We start from the raw sequence: 19,457 nt of genomic DNA on the forward strand, positions 1-19,457 counted from the left end.
TCTCACTTTATATAAAGGTATAATTTCTTAAGTTTTCATTCACTCACAAGGGAGTGAAGTAGGAGGATCAGCACCTTAACCAAGAAGGGAGTGAAGATTACATGAAATTAAATTGATGCCTGGATAGCAATGTGTGTGTGTGTGTGTGTGTGCATGCGCACGTGCATGAAGTTATTACCACCAAAGACTAATTCTTATAGTCAAAGCTATTCTAAATTCCTGTAGAGGATTTACTAATTTGAAGTTTGTTGGAACTGGAATAAACAATTTCAATTCAGGGTGCGCTTGTGCTATGGCTAGAAGGAGGAAAGACCTTTAATCTTTTAGTTGCCCCCATTCCCCTGGTTCAGAAACATGACAGACTAATTACAAGAGTGAGAATTCCTATACAATGTAAGTGCTGTTTGAGGCATACTATTAATGCAGACTTCTATCTCTGCGTTGATGTAGAGAATACAAATAGCAGTTGGCATGTCATTTATTAGTTTCCTATAGCTGCTGTAAAAAGTCACCACAAACATAGTGGCTCAAGACAACACAAATTTATTATTTTAAAGTTCTGGAGATCAGAAATCTGAAAAGGATTTCACTGGGATAAAATCAACGTGTTGGTTAGGCTGAATTTCTTTCTCGAGTGTCTAGGGGGCAGTTTGTTTCCTTGTCTTTTTCAGGTTTTGTAAGTTGTCCACATTCCTTGACTTGTGGCACTCATCCATGTTCAAAGACAGCAATGACCAGTTGAGTCTTTGTTTTATTGCATCACTCCGGCTCTAACTCTTCTGCTTCTTTCTCTCTTTATATTTAAGGACCTTTGTGATTACGTTGGATCCACCTGAGCAATAGTGAATAATCTCTCTGTTTTAAAGTCAGATGATTAGCAACCTTAATCCCATCTACAACCTTAATTCTCCTTTGCTCTGTAACCTAACATATTCACAGAGTTTAGGGAATAGGATGTAGACATCTTTGGGGAAGGGCACTGTTCTGCCTTCTATTGTTGGGGACAATAATATTTTTGGAAGTATACTTGTCAGTATCTGTCATAATTAAAGAACTATAGCTGTGCTGAAGGTAAAGAGGGTACTGTCGTTTATTGTTTTTTATATTCAGATTGGACATAGATCCAGGCAGTGGTGCTAGAAGATTCTATATTATCCCAAGGAGCGCTACAAAATGGCTTTTATTTATTTATTTATTTAAAAGATTTTATTTATTTATTTGACTGAGAGACACAGTTGAGAGAGGGAACACAAGCAGGGGGAGTGGGAGAGGGAGAAGCAGGCTTCCCTGCTGAGCAGGGAGCCCAATGCGGGGCTCCATCCCAGGACCCTGAGGTCATGACCTGAGCCGAAGGCAGACACTGAGCCACCCAGTCACCCCTACAAAATGGCTTTTAGAGACTGGCAATTGGGATTAGGAATTCTGGAAACCAATTTATGATCCAGTTGTACGGAATTCGAGTAACACATAAGTAAAGACAGTCATCATCTCTTTCTTGGCAAATACTGGCTCTTTCATGATAAACTGATTTTTTTTTTTTTTAAAATCATGATGGACAGTGCTCGCTTTGGCAGCACGTATACTAAAATTGGAATGATACAGAGATTATCATGGCCCCTGTGCAAGAATGACATGCAAATTCATGAAGCATTCCATGTTAAAAAAAATCATGATGGACAAGAAAGAAGGAACAGTATCTCAGACACCCAGAATAACAGACCTTGCAGGATGATTTGCTATAGGAACATGAAAGGGTATTTAGAAGTTTGGTATACTCAGAAACCTCAGGAAACAGAAGGAGAAATGAGAGAATAAGCTGAAGCTAAAAGAAAGTAGGATGGTTTGGAAAAAGAGATAGGTTAGTCAAGCAAATATGATAAAGAAACCAAAATGCCATACAGAATTAAAATCTGCATTAGAAGCTGAAAAGAAATAGGTATTTAAAAATACATATATATCACTAATGTAGAAGAAAAATTGGTAAGTTCTGTCAAAATGGAGAAAAGGACAATAAAATTAAATTAATGAAATGGAGAAGATTAAAAATATAGCAGAGATCATCGACTTAAACACTAGACCAAATCTAAGAATTATAGACGTTCTTGAGACAGAAACAATTGGAACACAAGTAGTAATCAAAAATTAATAAAAGTTCTTTTGAGCTAAAACAAAAACAAAAGCAAAAAAGCCCCAGTATATGGGGCGCCTGGGTGGCTCAGTTGGTTAAGCCACTGCCTTCGGCTCAGGTCATGATCCTGGAGTCCCGGGATCGAGTCCCGCATCGGGCTCCCTGCTCGGCAAGGAGTCTGCTTCTCCCTCTGACCCTCCCCCTTCTCATGCTCTCTCTATCTCATTCTCTCTCTCAAATAAATAAATAAAATCTTTAAAAAAAAAAAAGCCCCAGTATGCAAATTGAAAGGGTTTTTCATACTCTAGGCAACATTAATGAAAAGGGTTTCATACTATTACAACTTGGCAATTTTTTTTTTAATTACAAAAATAAATAAAAAAAAATCCTTCAAGCAGGTGGGCAAGAAAACAATTTACCTTATAAAATCTACAAAAATTTGCTTGGAACAGTTTGGGAGAGTGTACTGAAGAAAGGTAAATATACCTAAGTTATCTTTTACTTGTAAAAGTATCGGGAAGAGATTCTCAAATACACAAGAGAAGAGAAAGCATACACCTCTTCACTAGGGAAATGGCTTAAAGATGTAGCCCAGGTCAGTGCTATTCCAAGGGAAGTTCCGAGTCCAGTAATAGCATTATCTGGAAACCAGTTAGAAGTACAGATTTTCTGGTCCACTCCAGACCTCCTGAAGCCGAATCTCTCGGGATGGAATGCAGCAATCTATGTAACAGTATTCATAGGAGATTCTTACATGTACTAAGATTTAGGAAGCACTAGTTCAGGCAGCTGAGAGAGAAATCAAATTTAAGAATTCTATAACAGAGAAATGTTAAGAGACTGATTATTAATAATGTAACTAATTAAACACAAACAAGATTTAAACAATTGTAACTTTAAGTGTAACACTGAATGTAAATGTAAAACTATACTTTTGAAAGACAAAATATGTAATATAAGATAATGCCTTAATAAGTATTAAGTACTTATTATTTTAATATTTAATACTAAGTAGTAACAAAACCCAAGATCATATTTACAGAGTCTGGAAATAAAATGGTGATAAATCTTTATTTTAATAGGGGGGACTTATGCATTCAATAAATATTAATATTCTTTTTGGTATACTTGTTACCACTATTAGATATGAAAGTGCAGGGGGGGGGCGTCTGGGTGGCTCAGTCGTTAAGCATCTGCCTTCAGCTCAGGTCATGATCCCAGGGTCCTGGGATCTCCCTGCTCAGTGGGAAGCCTGCTTCTCCCTCTCCCACTCCCTCTGCTTGTGTTCCCTCTCTTGCTGTCTCTCTCTATATCAAATAAATAAATAAAATCTTAAAAAAAAATGAAAGTAGGTATGACTTCCAAATCAGTGCAGAGAGAAAAGACTGTGTCACTTGGCCTAAATCGCCCACTTTGGGAAGCAAAGAAATTAACAGTGAAGCATAAACTACAAAAAGTGTAAAGTAAGATCACAGAAGTATAGCCAAATATATCATTTATGCCAACACTAGTGTAAATTCACCTACTTGAAAAAAAGATAATTTGGCCAGTTAGTCCATCTGAACATTGATGTTCAACAAAAGTATATTATATTTGTAAAACGCCATGGCTTTAGTTTTAGTATCCTTTGGTTAAGTCTTACCCCTGTTACATATTACCTGAATAACTATGGGAAATATATTTAAACTGTTCGGTTTTAAATTTTCTCATGTGTAAAATAGGAATGACATTTCCCATGTACTTTACATGATATGAAGAACAAATGTGAATGTGAAAGCATTTTCTGAAGCTGAATCATTATAAAAGAATCATTAAGCTAGTCTATTAAAATACAAAGACTCTCTTTTTCACCGAAAAAGCAAAATCTAACCATAGGTTACTGAGAAGAGATATACGTAAAACAAAGAGGACTCATTATGACTAAAACAAACAAACAAAAAACAAAAATAAAAAAGATGGACAAGATATATCAGGCAAAAACAAAATAAACAAAAAAGTAATTTGGCAATATTTAGACAAAATAGAGTCAAAGACTGTGAAAATATTAAATGTGTCCTAGAAGATTATATTTTCATTCAAATAGTGAGACTTCACAATGAAGATGACAGTCTTGAATTTTCATTGACATGGTAACAGCCTCAAAATACATGACATAAAGGCTGTTACAAATATAAGAAAAACTTGATAGAAATAAAATTGTATGAGATTTTAATACACTTTAATTGATATTTTACAGGTCAGATAAACACAGAATACATAGAGTATTTTAATCTAATAAAGCTGATTTAATAAATATTTATTGAACTTTGTTCTCTAGAAATAAAAAGCATACTTTACACAGTCATGAAGCATTTAGAAAAAAGTTGATCATATATTAAACCTCAAAGAAAACCATATTATGAAACATAAAATGTTTACAGGCTACATGCTCTGCCTACAGTGAAATAAAACTAAAAATTAATAAAAGTTTAAATGCATAGTTCAACAATTTCAAAAACTGTAATGCCAACAATAAAAAACAAGAATTTCTTTTAAAGAACTGCAGGTTCAAATAGGAAATCAAACCTAGAATAACAAAGTGTTAGAAAAAAGACAACTCTGTGTATATACATTTAAACGGCCAAAGCTGTATTTAGCAAAAAATTAATAGCCCCAAGAGCATGCTCTCTCTCTCTCCCTCTCTCCCTCTCCTCTTTTTAGAGAGAGAGAGAGAGAGTGCAGAGGGGCAGAAGGAGAAGGAGAGAGAGAAGCTTAAGCAGGCTCCACACTCAGGCTCAGTGTGGAGCCCAGCACATGGCTCCATCTCAAAACCCTGAGATCATGACCTGAGCCAAAATTCAGAGTCAGACGCTTAACCAACTGTGCCACCAAGGTACCCCAAGAGCTCTCATTATTAAATGAGAATAACAAAATCAATCCACAGAATATAAAATTAGTGGATTAATAAATATAGAGTCCCCTTTTCTATTAAACAACACAACAAACAAGTAATACTCATTCAGTAAGTTGGGAATAGAATGAATTTACACAGCATATTACAAGATATCAGAGGCCTCTATAGCAAGGTACATTATTTAATGTTAACATTGGAAATATTCCTTTGATTGCCACAAATGAGATGAGTGTGCTTGCCCTTACTATAACTATTTCAACATTGTGCTAGCCATTATACAACATGAATCCAGCTAAGGGAATAAGGTAATAAGATTAAATATGATGTATAAATATTAGAAAGAAGAGATAAACCAGTGCTATTAAAAATATATAATTGTCTTTTCCAAACTCAACTAAAAAACCTTTAAAACTGATAGAGTTCAGAGAGGTAGCTATATGTAAGATCCCAGTAAAATATCAATAGAGTTCTTATATATTTCTGAGGACCACGCAACTGTAGGATTCACAAGTAAACTAAAATAGACTGCACAGTAACTATATAAAAAATGTTGAAGAAACTTAAAAAGAAAACCTTAGTACACATCTTAGACACATCTGTTTAAAATCTGTACTATCACAATCAAAATCCCAACAGGATTTCGTTCTTTTTTTTTTTTTTAAAGATTTTATTTATTTATTTGAGAGAGAGACTGAGATAGAGAGAGCATGAGGGGGGGAGGGTCAGAGGGAGAAGCAGACTCCCTGCTGAGCAGGGAGCCCGACACGGGACTCGATCCCAGGACTCCAGGATCATGACCTGAGCCGAAGGCAGTCGCTCAACCAACTGAGCCACCCAGGCGCCCCCAACAGGATTTCTTAAGGGACCTTGTAAGCCTCTTCTATATTTTAAAAGGGAAAAGACTATACTTTAGAATAGTTTTTGAAAGAAAGATGGACAAGATTTATTTTAAAAGAAGAACCATAATGGGGTATTTACCTACTAAAAAATTAAAATATTTATACCGTGGGGTTATATACCAGGCAATTACATCATTGGTTAAAATGAGGAGTATTAAAACAGATCCATGTATACATAAAATTATTTTATTGATAAGGTTAGAATATTAAATTGGTGGAGGGGGGATGTTCTTTCAGTGAATGGGACAATTGGCTGTCTACCTAGAAAAACATGTTAGACGTATTACCATACACACACATACACACACACACATAACTCCAGTTATGCTAATGAGCTAAATGGATTTTAGCAAAAATTTAAGCACATTAGAGGAAAAACATAAGGGACATCTCATAACCTTTGGATCTTATCATCTTGGGGAAGATCTTTTTATATAAGGCACAATACATAGAGGAAATAAATTGACTGATTGACCTTATGAAAGTGAAAAAATCCATATGACATGACATCATGGTAGCCTTCAGGTTCATTCACATATATCTTAGTTCTCTTCCTTCTGGGCAAATTGAATGGGTACACTTCCTTACTCACTTGAATTTAAGTGAGGCCACATGTTTTGCCTAGACAAATGAAATGTGAACTGAAGTGATATAAGTTGGCTCTGGGCAAAAACATTAAGAGCTAGTGCATTTTTTACCATGTTCCCCTTTTCCCCTTGTCAGAATGATAAGTAGATAGTGAAGGTCACCAGCTTGTGTCCTTAAGTAAGGATGACACGAGCCTTTGTTAATCTGGGAAATGGACATGAGTTATAAGTCAGGAAATAAACCTTTGTGTTTTTTTTAAGCCCCTAAGGTTCTAGGAGTTATTTGTTCATGCAACATTACTGAACTTGTCAGGACTAACGTAGACAACATAACAAAGTTAAAACATAAAAAATAGTGATTTCTGCTTCCCATACAATCAAGTAAACTCCCACAGAAAACAACTATAAACTCTGACCAAAATACAAAACAAACAAATCAATTCTCTGTATGTGTAGAGTGAAAAAAGGCAGGTAGACTCTGGAGAGGAGTTGACACTTGGAAGAGGGGATTGGCATGGGTCAAGTTCTCCATCCTGAGGTCTCACTGTAGTCAGTAGCCAAAACCCCAATGGGAAACCCACAGTCTTTCTAGCCAGAAGAACCAGAGTACAGAGTTTGGGGTGACTGTAGCTATTAGAAAGTGGTGGGGCAATTTCAGAAAGGAGGAAGCCAGACAGAAAGAACCACAGATTCTTAGTATAAATTCTACCCAAATCATTGGCTGACCCTTGGAACATACAGACTACAAGCAGCCAGTAAATTTGAAGATAGATAAATACAAACTTTCCCTCTGAAGAGCAAAGGGAAAGCAAAGATTTAAAAAACCCAAAACAGAGTCTCAGGGTCCTGTGGGATAATAGCAAAAATTTTAACATATTGGTAATTAGTATCCCAGAAGGAAAGGAGATAAAGAATGGGGCATAAAAACTTTTTGAAGAAATAATGGCCCCAAACTTCCCAAAGTTAGTGAAAAAGATATATTTACCTATTCAAAATGCTGAGGTGCATCATAATGAACCAGCTGAAAATCCCAGACGCAATCTTGAAAGCAGTCAGAGAAAAACAACATACAATATACAACAAGGGAACCACATTTCGAAAAAATGCCAACCTACCTTCAAACACGATAAAAGCTATAAGACAGTGGGACATATCTTTCATGTGCTGAAAGGAATAGAAACTATCAATCCAGAATTCCATATCCAATGAAACTGTACTTCAGGAATGGAGGCAAAATAAAGTTGCTTTCAGATAAAGAAAAACTGGGAAAATTTATTGTCAGGAGACCACCCTATACTACAAGAAATGCTATAGGATGTTCTTCAGGATGAAAGGAAATAATGGAAAACTTGAATCCTCAGGTGAGGATGAAGGGCAGTAAACATCATAAGTAGCGAGGCAAATTTAAAAGCCCATTTTTCTTCTTAATTTCTTAGAAACATATATGTCTATTTAAGTAAAAATAAAAGCATTGTCTTGTGGGGTTTATAATGCATGTAGATGTTATTCAGATGACAACTTGAAGGGAAGGGCTTGTAAATTGGCCTATACAATTATAAGGTTTCATGTCTTATGTGAAACTGTAATAGTAACTCTAGGTAGACTGAAAAAAGAGGATGGATTGAATTCCAGGCAATCTATGTGGATGGGAATCATGGTTCCTAGAAGGAAGGGGCAAATGTGTGTGCAGAACGGAACCTTGTAGATCTTACCCACATGTTGGGCAGGTGGAAATATCACATTTTCTATTTTTTCCACATCAAGCAATTGCTTGACAAAAAGCAAGTGGCTAACCTTCAAACTGAATGTTCGAGGACAGTTTGGGAGACATAGCATGGTTTCTTTCAACCGTCAATTTTCATTCCCTAAGTTGCAGCAGATAGCAAGCCTAGAAAAAACAATGAGGATGATATTTAGAATTTTTTCTTCTGTTATACTACAGACTTATGGGGGCTTTTGAGAAACCAGTATGAGTGGGAAGGATATAATAATTCTTACCAGCAGGGTTGTTTGGTGCTCTAGTGTGGTTCTTGAACTAGGCTCAGGAAGCTGACAAGGTATTGGAAAGGAAGCTAAGAGTGCATGATGCAATGTGTTAATGGGCAGCTCAGCCTTTTCAGACTTGGAAAATTCCGTGGAGCTGGGGTAAAGGGTCCAGAATATTGACCTTACTCTATGGTAGGGCAGACTTTCTCTCAGTATGAGGTGTGAGGAGGGACAGAGATGACAGGTCACACAATCTGATGGAAGACAGCACATGGAGCAGAAAGAACATGAACTCCGGAATCCACAAGTCCTACATCTGAACTTATCTATACTATGTCCTGCTGTGTGACTTTGAGCCAATGTGTCAGGCTGAAAAATGGTCCCTACAAAAGTATCTGTGTCAAATTCTTGGAACATGTGAATGTGACCTTCTTTGGGAAAAAGGTCCTTGCAGATGTGATTTAGTTAAGAATCTTGAGATAAGGAAATCATCCTGGATTATCCCAGGGAGACTTAAATTCTATCACAAGTGTCCTTATCAGAGAGGGCAGAGGGAAGTTTGAAATACACAGACGAGAAGGCGATGTGACTGTGGAGACAGTGGAATGATGTGGCCTCAAGCCAAGGAATACCAGGAACCACCAGAAGCTGGAAGAGCCAGGGAATGGAATCTCTCCTTGAACCTCTGGAGGGAACATGGCTCTACTAATACCTTGATTTTGGACTTCTGGCTTCTGAACTGTGAGTATAAATTTCTATTATTTTAAGCACCAAGTCTGTGTTAATTTGTTACAGCAGCCACAGGCAGGAAACTAATACAGCTAGTTATAGACCTCCTTGAATCTCAGTGCCTTCATCTGTAAAATAGGGTCATACCCATCACACCAACACTAAGTGAGAAATGTGTAAAAATAGAAAAAGAAGAAAGCAAAGAGTAAATAGGGAACATGCTAGGAAAAAAAAGAACAACACTCCTTGTTTGATGTTAACTGATTCATTCCTGATGATCCAGCATTTCACCCAAGAGTGGTTTCCAGGAAACAATTGCCCATTATTTTAAAAGACAAAAATGATAATGTGTTATATATCAACCCAACCTCCCAACCAATTTCGTGAAATGTAAGTAAAACAGTAAAAATGCCCATGGTTGAACAATAAACTCTCATATTAGGATTTAAAATACTTAAAAATTGTATTCTTGATCATGCAACAATTAATTGTTAAGAAATATTTGATTTGCATGCTTCATAAGTAGTATCTTTCTTCACTTGCTTTGCTTCCTTCTCCATAATTGTCTTCCATATGTTCTCAACTCTTTGAGGACTGCGACAGGAAGCAAAAAGAAGAGCTAACTGTGAAAGGCAATGTGGAAGTGTATGCAGTTCAAGCACCCAGTGGCAAAGTGTGGCTCACACTGATGCTCTCATGGCCTTTTAGCATGGGCAATATCTGCAATACATATCCCTTGTGTTGACACTCAGCGTGTTTTTCAAAATATCTACACGATCCTGACATTCTACTGAATGCATTTGGAAAGTTTCTTGACAATTTTCCTGTATGTCATTTTGTAGAAAATGTTCTATTGAATTTTGGTGTCATAAACCTAAATTTTTATTACATGACCATTGGCAAAAATTGTATATTATGAAATTTGGATTTTTAAAAAGCAAGAGGGATTTTACCAGGAAAGTGTTAATCAAGGCAACATTCTACAAGGTATGCTTGTACTTACTGAATGCTTAACAGCAGAAAAGGAACATGAAATACATAAAGAGTTAACATAATAATCAGAAATCGAAAAATGAATTAAAAATGGGTAGGATTCTGAGCAAACAAATTAAAGAAGTAACAGAAATGACCAATTAATGAATGAATGAAAGGCTGTGCAACCTGAAAATTGATCAGGAAATATAAATTAAAATTATTATACCATAGATTTTATATCCATCTTATTGGAAAAATGAGTTTTTGAAATCTAATAATACCAAGTGTTGGAGAGGTTGTGGAACAATAGGGATTCTCATTAATGGGACAAATAGCCCTTGTGGAATATAGTGTGGCATCATCCAGAAAAGTTGAAGACAGGTGTATCTCCCATGACTCATGCCCAAAGAGATGTGTTCCAGATACTTACAATAGCAATTTTTTTTTTTTTGTAAATCAGGAAAACATAAATTCCAACAATAGCGAATGAATAAATATTATTAAATATTTGTACAAGAGATGATTTTTAAAAAGCAAAAGAATGAATGATAGCATATATTAACAGGGATAAATCTCAAATATTATGTTGAGTGAAGCTTTTAAAAGGTAAGTTGCAGAAGAATGCAATGATATCATTATATAAAAACATAAAACATGCAAAACAAAATCATTTCACCTAGTTGTCAAGTTATTAAATATGATACTACTACTTAGATGTGGAGATGGTAAATTCTTACATGGTGAAATTGTGCATAGGGAAGCTTTTATATTTTTGATCCAGTAATCTGATTTCTAGAAATCTTTCTGAAGGAAAAGACATGCAGACAGAAATTATTATAATTGTGTATTATAGTATTTGTATAATAAATAAATACGCTATTAAATAATCTGCCAGTAAATTGGAGAATTGTTAAATTATGGTACATAAGGTAGCACTTGAAAATCTTTTTAAAAAGTATATTTAATGGGGAAATACTTATAATGTTCAGTGAAAAAAGATCCAAATTACATTGCTATATCATCTGTATTTGATTTTTAAAAATCAACAAACAAAAGAGAGTGCGCACACATAAATAAGACTGGGAAATATCAAAACATTATCAACGTTTGTCTCTGAGTAATAGAATAATTATGATTTTAAAAATGATATGCTGTAATTCTCAAATTGGGTGCAGTGAGTAGATATTACTCTCATAATCATAATTAACGGCTTCATTGGCCTCATTCTAAAATGAGTAGGTCTTAATGAAGGTTATGGTTGTTTTTCCCAACTGGACAGAATCTTATCCCTTTGCCTGTTCCTATATTGCCAACTTCTACAGATGCTTGAAAGAGAAGGATGGATTTCTATGTGAAAGTGCTTAAAGGGGCTACAGAAAGCAATATATAAATCAGATGGGCATTGTAGGAATTGAATGAGATAATGAATGAAGAGAGCCTAACACAGTTCCTGGCACAAGTTAAGGCCTAACCATTATCATTATTGTCATTATTGTCATTGGCTGATTATTGATGTATCATTATGTTACAGGTAAAAGTTTGTAAATCATTTCTTATTTAGGACCAAATATCAGTTTCCATGTTGCCTATAAATATAAAAGTCTTAAAGACAGAAAACAAGGTGATATTTATTATGTTACTGGTATGTCTGAGACAGGAAGAATTTGGGGGATGAGCTGAAAGAAACAAATGGTTAATCTTGTTCTTGAAAAGAAAGGACTGTCTGTCTCCATTACAGATAGCCATCATGCACAGGCTGGAGCCACTCTTTGGGCAGAATCAGGGACACTTGGGAACGATAAACCTTTTGCAATTTAGGATTATAATCTATTTACAGCACCCCCTGGTACCAACCCTGGTCTTTCATATGGACAACAGATTCCATGTGTGTAACTTGCAACAGGAAGGGCAGGATAAAGGATGGAGATTGTTAAACCCTAGATTTTGACTGTATTTTGGAGAACTCCTTACAGAAAAATCTTCCAGTTGAATGGCCAAAGTAGCAGAGCTCATACTTGCTAATTTTGCCTTCCACTGAATGGTGATATATACCTTGTGATTCTGCAGTAAATGTTTGTTTTCTCTTACTTTTTTTGCCCAATAGATTGGCATCTATGATAACATACCATTGATAGATAAAAATAGAACTGTGTTCCAAAAGAGACAAAAATTTAGTGGATATGATTTTATATACCAAAAAATGTACATTAATAGCTTTTATAACAAGTGTCCTTGAAGGGAAATATGGTGAAATTGTATCAGACTTTGATCTTCTCCAAACAACTTAAAAAAAAAAAAAGGCAAAAACAAGCATAACAGTTTTTTATCTGTTTGTATGGAATTAATGGGTGCTCAGTGGGAGATTTGTAATAGTGATATCTCCTTGTTTCTTCTTGAATTTGGAAGGTATATATAAGGATTTATAGGAAATAGTCATGATCAAAACCTATTTGGTCTCCAAAGCATGTCCAGGGGAGGTTATAGGCCTTTTCTTATCTTACCTGGCATGTATATAATTGCAGATACCTGCCAGTTAAGTTGTTGGAGAACTCATTTTGGTTACATTCTCCAGGTGATGTAGTAGACATTTATGCTTATTTTGAATCCTCCATTTGTACCTGGTAGACTGTAAGCTCTATCATGAGACTACTTCTAAGTTGTTCACTTTTATACCCTAGCCTGGTAGCATTCAGCAAAAACATGTTGAGCAAATAAATAATGAATGACCTAGTGGTTGTCTTATAAACCCACCTACCCATCCATCCATCTATCCATCCACCCACTCTTCCACCCATTCGCCTATCCATCCCTCACCCATCCAGCTATCCACCTTTATCAGAAATGTTAGCCTTTGTTTCCTTTCTTGGAAAGTGACCATTTAAGTTCTGTATCACCAAGGAATTGTCAAATACACATGGGAAAAATCAACTTGAGGTGAAATTACAATCTACTAATGTGTAGAAGGATTGACAAACTTAAGAAAAATTACACCATGACGGTCATGTCGATATGCAAACTAGTTAGAAACATCTCAGCAAACTTAAAAAGGAGCTTCTACAGGATCTAATCTTCCTCTCCTGCTCCCCATTTTTAGCTGCTATTTACATTTGCTTCTCTTAAATGTATTTGATTCGTGACAAGTTCAGAGCTACCTTTCTTCTCTGAGTTGATCTTTGAAGAATGATGTACTTAACTGCAGCCTGTTTAGATTGTTGATCTGTATTTAAAGCCCTAGAAAGGGATTGCGTTTTGCCTTTAAGATAAAATCAATAAATAAAAAATTGAAAAAGAAACAAACTAATCCTTGAACATTCTTAAACATACACCCTCTCCCACTTCCGAAAAGGAACACTGCTTAGAGACTTGTTTCTGAGAGTTTAGTTAGCTTTGGGTTCACCTTTGTTCAAATGTGTAGAAGCTAAAAATGGTACAAAGAAAGTTTATCACAAGCTGGGTGCCTTTGGAAGCCAGTGTTGTTACGAAATGTTGTTGGTCTAGATAAGCTTGTTGATGATCCGAAGTTACATTCTGTCACAGAGATAGATGTAGTTCATTGTAAAAGAGTGTAAACTACACTGCTTAAGCATAAGGTACAACCAATACATAATTACCTCTTTGAAGGTCTAGTGGTGGTGATGCTGTTGAAAACTGATTGAGTTAGACCAATTGAAATTTTCTCGTAATCCCCAAACCTCACTATAAAAGTATTCTCCTGCCCAGTTGATCTTCACAGCTTTTGAAAAGAAAATTCCTGCAATAAATTGAGCTTCCCCTTTCTCTTCATATGACCTCCTCTGTATCCTGAGACACAGACATTAGCTGTCAATTGGCTATCCAATAACATGGGAAGGGGAGTAAAAACAAGGAGACTGTAGCTTAGTTGGTTGAACATCCAACTCTTGATTTTGGCTCAAGTCATGATCTCAGGGTCATGGGATCAAGCCCCATGTTAGGCTCCACACTCAGCAGGGAGTCTGCTTGAGATTCTCTCTCTCTCTCTCCCTCTGCCCCTCCCCCCACTCATGCTCTATCTCTTTCCCAAATATAGAAATAAATCATTAAGGGTAATTCATTTGATAAATATCATCATTCATGTGCAGTATAGTAGTGGGTGGTCAGAGAAATAGAATCATTTGTAAAGTTCAGGTGTTGGTGATGAGATGATGAGTGAAGAGAGATGTTATAGCACTTTAGTTTTCAAAGCAGTGATTTTAGAAAATTGAGGACTTCTGCTGTCAGCCACAATGAGGCATCTGTGATTAGTCTTGACTAATAATGTTCTTCTTTCATGAAGAACTATAAAATTAGATGAAATGTGTGAGGCAACTGTTTAGAGAAGTTAACTAATAGGCAATGCAGTACTTTGTTCTTTGAGGGGAGATAAACAGTTGAGATAGGTCTTACATTCACCTTGGTTTTCTGCCCAGAGGTACATTCCCTGGACCAGAAAGTAAGGAGGTAGAGCCAAACATTAGGTGGCGGTTTTTGTGAACTGAGGAGGCAGGGTTTGTAGTTTGAGGCTTTCACATGGCTAGAATTAGCAGAGCAGAGTACTGAAGAAAAGAGACATGCATGGGACAAGGCACCTAGAAGTGTGCATGGACATTCCTCTGTAGGTCACTGTCTGAGGACTTGGTGTGCATCAGCAGGGCAGGACTCCCTGAGGCCTAGCAGAGGTTGGGTGCTGTGGGACCAAGAATCAAAGAAAAATACCAGAGCTGGGAGATGTTGTAATTCTATTGTAGCCTGAGAGAAGATACTTCATTGAATACTTGGGCATTCAGTTGAGACCCCAGAAAAGGTAGCTTTAGGAGTGAGGGCCATGCTCTAGAGGAAGGCCATGGTTTAAGGCCAAGAAGAGAGTCACAATAGACCAGTCCTCACAATGAAAGGATAAAGGGGATCTCTTAGTAATATAATTGCCTGCTAGAACAAAACTCTTAAGGAAGACAGTACAATGTAGATACCCTAAATGTATCATTCAGTATCCAGCATACAATAAAAAACTACTGGACACATGAAGAGCAGACCCATCAACAAGAAAAAAGCAATCAATGGAAACAGACCCTGAATTACCCTAGACATTAGAATTAGAAGATATGGTTTTAAAAGAGCTGTGATTAATATGCCTAAGAATTTAAAGGGCATAAAATGGATGACATAAAATGAATGAAAAGATGGGACATTTCAGATAAATAAATGTGAAATATAAAAAAGAACCAAATGGACATGCTATAACTGCAAAGGATAATTTCTGAAATGAAAAATTCACTTAATGGCCTTTACAGGAAATTACAGACTATAGAGTCAGTAAACATAAGACAGATCAAGAGAAATGATCTAATCTGAAGAACAGAGGGGAAAAGGAAAAAAAAAATTTCAGAGACATATGGGACAAAAGCAAGCAGTCTAATATTTGTATAATTGGAGTCTCAGAAAAGAGGAGAGAATGTGTCAGAAAGAAGTATTTTAAGAAATAATGGCCTGAAGTTCCTAACTTTGGGAGACACATCAACCTATAAGTTTAAGATGTCTAGCAAATCAAATCAGGATACATACAAAGAAAGCCACACCCAGGCATGTCATAGCCAAACTGCTAAAATATAAAGGTAAAGAGAAAAGCTGTCAGAGGAGGGAAAAAAATCACATTCTATACAAGAAACAATGATAAGAATTATTTTAGTCTTCTAAACAAAAACTATTAAAACCAGACGACAATGGAATGATATGCAGAAAGAAATGCAGAATGAAAAAAATACATCAACCTAGATTTCTGTGTCCAGTGAATATAGAATTACAGTTGACTCTTGAACAATACAAGGATTAGGGGTGTTGACTCCAGTGCAGTTGAAAATCTACATGTAAGTTTTGACTCCCCCCCGCCAAATTAACTACTGAGAGTCTACTGTAACCAGCTTACCTATAACATGAACAGTAGATTAACACATACTTTGTATGTTACATGTATTATATACTACATTCTTACAATAAAATAAGCTAGAAAAAAAGATGTGATTAAGAAAATCGTAAGAAAAGAAAATACATTTACAGTACTGTACTGTATTTATAAAAAAATCCACATATAAGTGAACCCACACAGTTCAAATCCAAGTTGTTCAAGGGTCAACTGTACTTCAAAAATGAATGTGAAATGAAGGTGCTTTCAGATAAAATCTAAGAAAATGTACTGCCAGCCAACCTGCACTACAAGAAATGCTAAAGGTAGTTCTTCAGGCTAAAGGGAAGTGATACCAAATGGTAATTTGGTTCTATAGGAAATAATGAAGAACATTAGAAATGGTAAATATGCAGATTAATATATGTCTTTTTAAAACCCTGTTTTTATTTTCTCTTATAATTTCTTAAAGGATAACTTAATGTTTAAAGCAATAGTAATAACATTGTACTGTGGGGTTTATAATATATGTAGAAGTAAAACATGTGATGGCAATAGCACAGTGCACAAGGGAGTAGTAAATACAACTACATTGTTGTAAGATTCTTCTATGTTATGTGAAATGGTACTATATTAATAAAATAGGAGGCATGTTGATAAGATAAGGAGGCATGTTGTTAGTCCTAAGGCAAACACACACACACACAGACTACAAAGAGGTATAATTAAAAAGGCAACAATGGTAGTAAGATGGATCTAGAAGATATTCATTTTAACAGAAAGAAGGAAGACAAGGTAGTATAGGGAAAAAATAGTACAAATATTAAATGAAGAGCCATATGGTAAATTTAAAACCTAACCATATCATTACATCAAATGTTAATGGACTTAATACCCCAATTGAAAGTCACAGATTATCAGTGTGAATAAAAAATAAGACCTAACTATATGCTGACCACAACACATGCCCTTTAAATATGAAGACACAAAGAGTTGAAAGTAAAAAGAATGAAAAATATATACCATGCAAACATTAATTTTTAGAAAGTCAATGTGGCTTTATTAATCAAAATAAACTTTAAGACAAGAAGGTTTACCAAAAAAAAAAAAAAAAAAAGAGGGACATTTCATAATGATAAAGGGCTCAATTCATCAAGGACATATAATAATAACAAATGTTTACATAACTAAGTACAGAGCCTCAAAATATAGGAAGCAAGGACAGCTTTTATTCCCCCAACATTATATTCTAAAAACATTAAACATGTAGAAAAATTGAAAAAAATTTACAATGAGCTCCCTATATACCCAAACCTGGAGTCTGCCATTAGCATCCTACTGTGCTTGCTTTATTACATTTCTATCTATCTGTTCCTCCTTCTTTCTGTCCATCAGTTCAAGTACAGTGGTTTTGGAACTGCTCTGTGAAGCTCTAGGGAGAGAGAGAGAGAAAGAGAGAGAATGTCTGTTTTAGAGGAGGCCAGTGCTCTGTGAATACTACTCCCCATTTGACCAGGGAATTTATGCTCTTGTCTTTTATTCTTTTTTATATGTTGGGCTTCCATTTAGATTTTACCTGATGATATTGTTTTGTGGCTAAAAGAAAAATTTTGACAGAGGATTCTACCCTCCCAATCTAGTTTAGCATAAACCAGAAAGTAGATAATGTGTTTTTTGGTAACTCTGAGTGGGTATAGCCATTTTGGGTGGCTTTTGCTAGGACAAGGACCATCCTTTATTGTGAATTCCCTTCAGGTCCAGGCCCATAGCAAGAAGTCAGTATACCTTGTAGGATGAATGCAGGTAGAAAAACTGTATATTCTGAAGAATATTGTATTTTATGGACCCATTGTGGGAATACGACACAAGTTGGACAGTTCTCCCCTGGCAGTCACTGTGTTAATTACCAACTAATAATGAGACTATTTTACTTTCAGAATTCCCTAAGACCATTTATTAAATAGAACAAAGACATAAATTACCCCTGCTTAATCCACCTTTTACTGTACTGACATCCCCTAACTCAGAAATGCCAACATTGAAGCATTGTTTGCTTTTAAATTAAACAGATAAAGTTTGAAGAGAATTTCAGAGTCTAAGAGGTGATATCTAATATGCTGTAAATACCAAGAGTTATTTTTCTTCTGAGACCATTCCTAAAAGAGGGAAGTCCTTGATAGCTCATTTCATGTTTTGTGAAGTTCTATTTCAACTGGTCACATTTGCCAGGAGGACCCTGTATATGCAGTGTAACCAGTAATGGAAAATCTTCTACACAGAACGTGCTCAGAAGACTTGATGAGCTCAAGAAATTGTCTTATCCTTGGGGATACACTGTCTATATCTGTGTCCCCACTCTAAAGACAAGCAGCACTAAGAAATAAAGAAGGAAGGTTGTCTTAAGTCCGCAGTGAAACACAATGAGGTCTTCAGTGTTTAAGAAGAGTGCCTCATTCATTCCATTCCTGCCTCCAAAAGCTGAGCAGCATGTGTCTAGGCTGAGTTTTCTACTCCGGGAAGACTTATTTTTTACTTAACAAGAATGCATTCGAGTTGGAATAATTTTAGTCTCTCTCACACCATACCCTAAAATTAATTTCAGCTTGATTAAAACAATAAATATATAAAATCAAGCATTAGAAAACCAGAATAGAAATGAGTATCCCAACTACAATGAGAGAGAATCTTATAAACTTAAGGTAAAAACATAAAAGAGTAATAGATTTGACTTCATTAAAAATTAAAACTTCTGTTTGTCGAAAACCAAAAACCAAAATGGAGATAAGTATGTGCAGCAAATATGAGAGACGAGTGCCTGGGGATCTTAAAAGACCGAGAGTACAAAACAATTGATAACAATGAATGATTCCAGTAGTTAAATGGGAGGTCAGTCATCAGGCCTATTCCATTTGAAAGCCCTCATTTCCAATCCTTTCCTGCTCGATGGGAGAATTGAGTTGCCCAGGGTCTCTTGTTGCTTGCTATCCCATCACTCCAGCTCCAGCTGGCCTTACATTTTGTTGCATTCCCTGCCTGAGGCCTTCTATCTCTTACATGCAATCTTTAGTGATGCTTCTATGAGTTCTAAAAACTTGGAGTTTCCTAGCAATATTGTTCTGTACCATTTGTTATTAGGCATCAGTGTTTCATACTCATCTTTTATTGGGGGTATGGTGGTTTCATTTTGAGAAAGAAAATGTGACATGTTCCTCTTTTTGAATTCCTGCCTTCTCTGGAAGATTGAATGCTTGAAGTGTGTTTGTGTGTGTGTGTGTGTGTGTGTGTGTGTGAGTGTGTGTTTAAAAGTATAGGCTAGAGGGGAATAATATAGGAAGTGATGGTGGGGGAATAATATAGGAAGTGA

At 35.9% G+C, this 19,457-nt stretch overlaps 1 protein-coding gene and 1 non-coding gene across 3 annotated transcripts in view; both read left to right on the forward strand.

The window, feature by feature from the left end:
• Window positions 1–19,457, forward strand: part of FHIT (fragile histidine triad diadenosine triphosphatase) — a 1,475,077-nt gene that overhangs the window by 513,822 nt on the left and 941,798 nt on the right. The window lies entirely within an intron of this gene.
• LOC123326958 lies at window positions 1,559–1,662 on the forward strand. Its single transcript, XR_006541428.1, has one exon. It is a non-coding gene; the product is annotated as a U6 spliceosomal RNA (small nuclear RNA).

Source organism: Neomonachus schauinslandi, chromosome 1 (genome assembly GCF_002201575.2).
Source record: "Neomonachus schauinslandi chromosome 1, ASM220157v2, whole genome shotgun sequence".
Taxonomy (NCBI): Eukaryota; Metazoa; Chordata; class Mammalia; order Carnivora; family Phocidae; genus Neomonachus; species Neomonachus schauinslandi.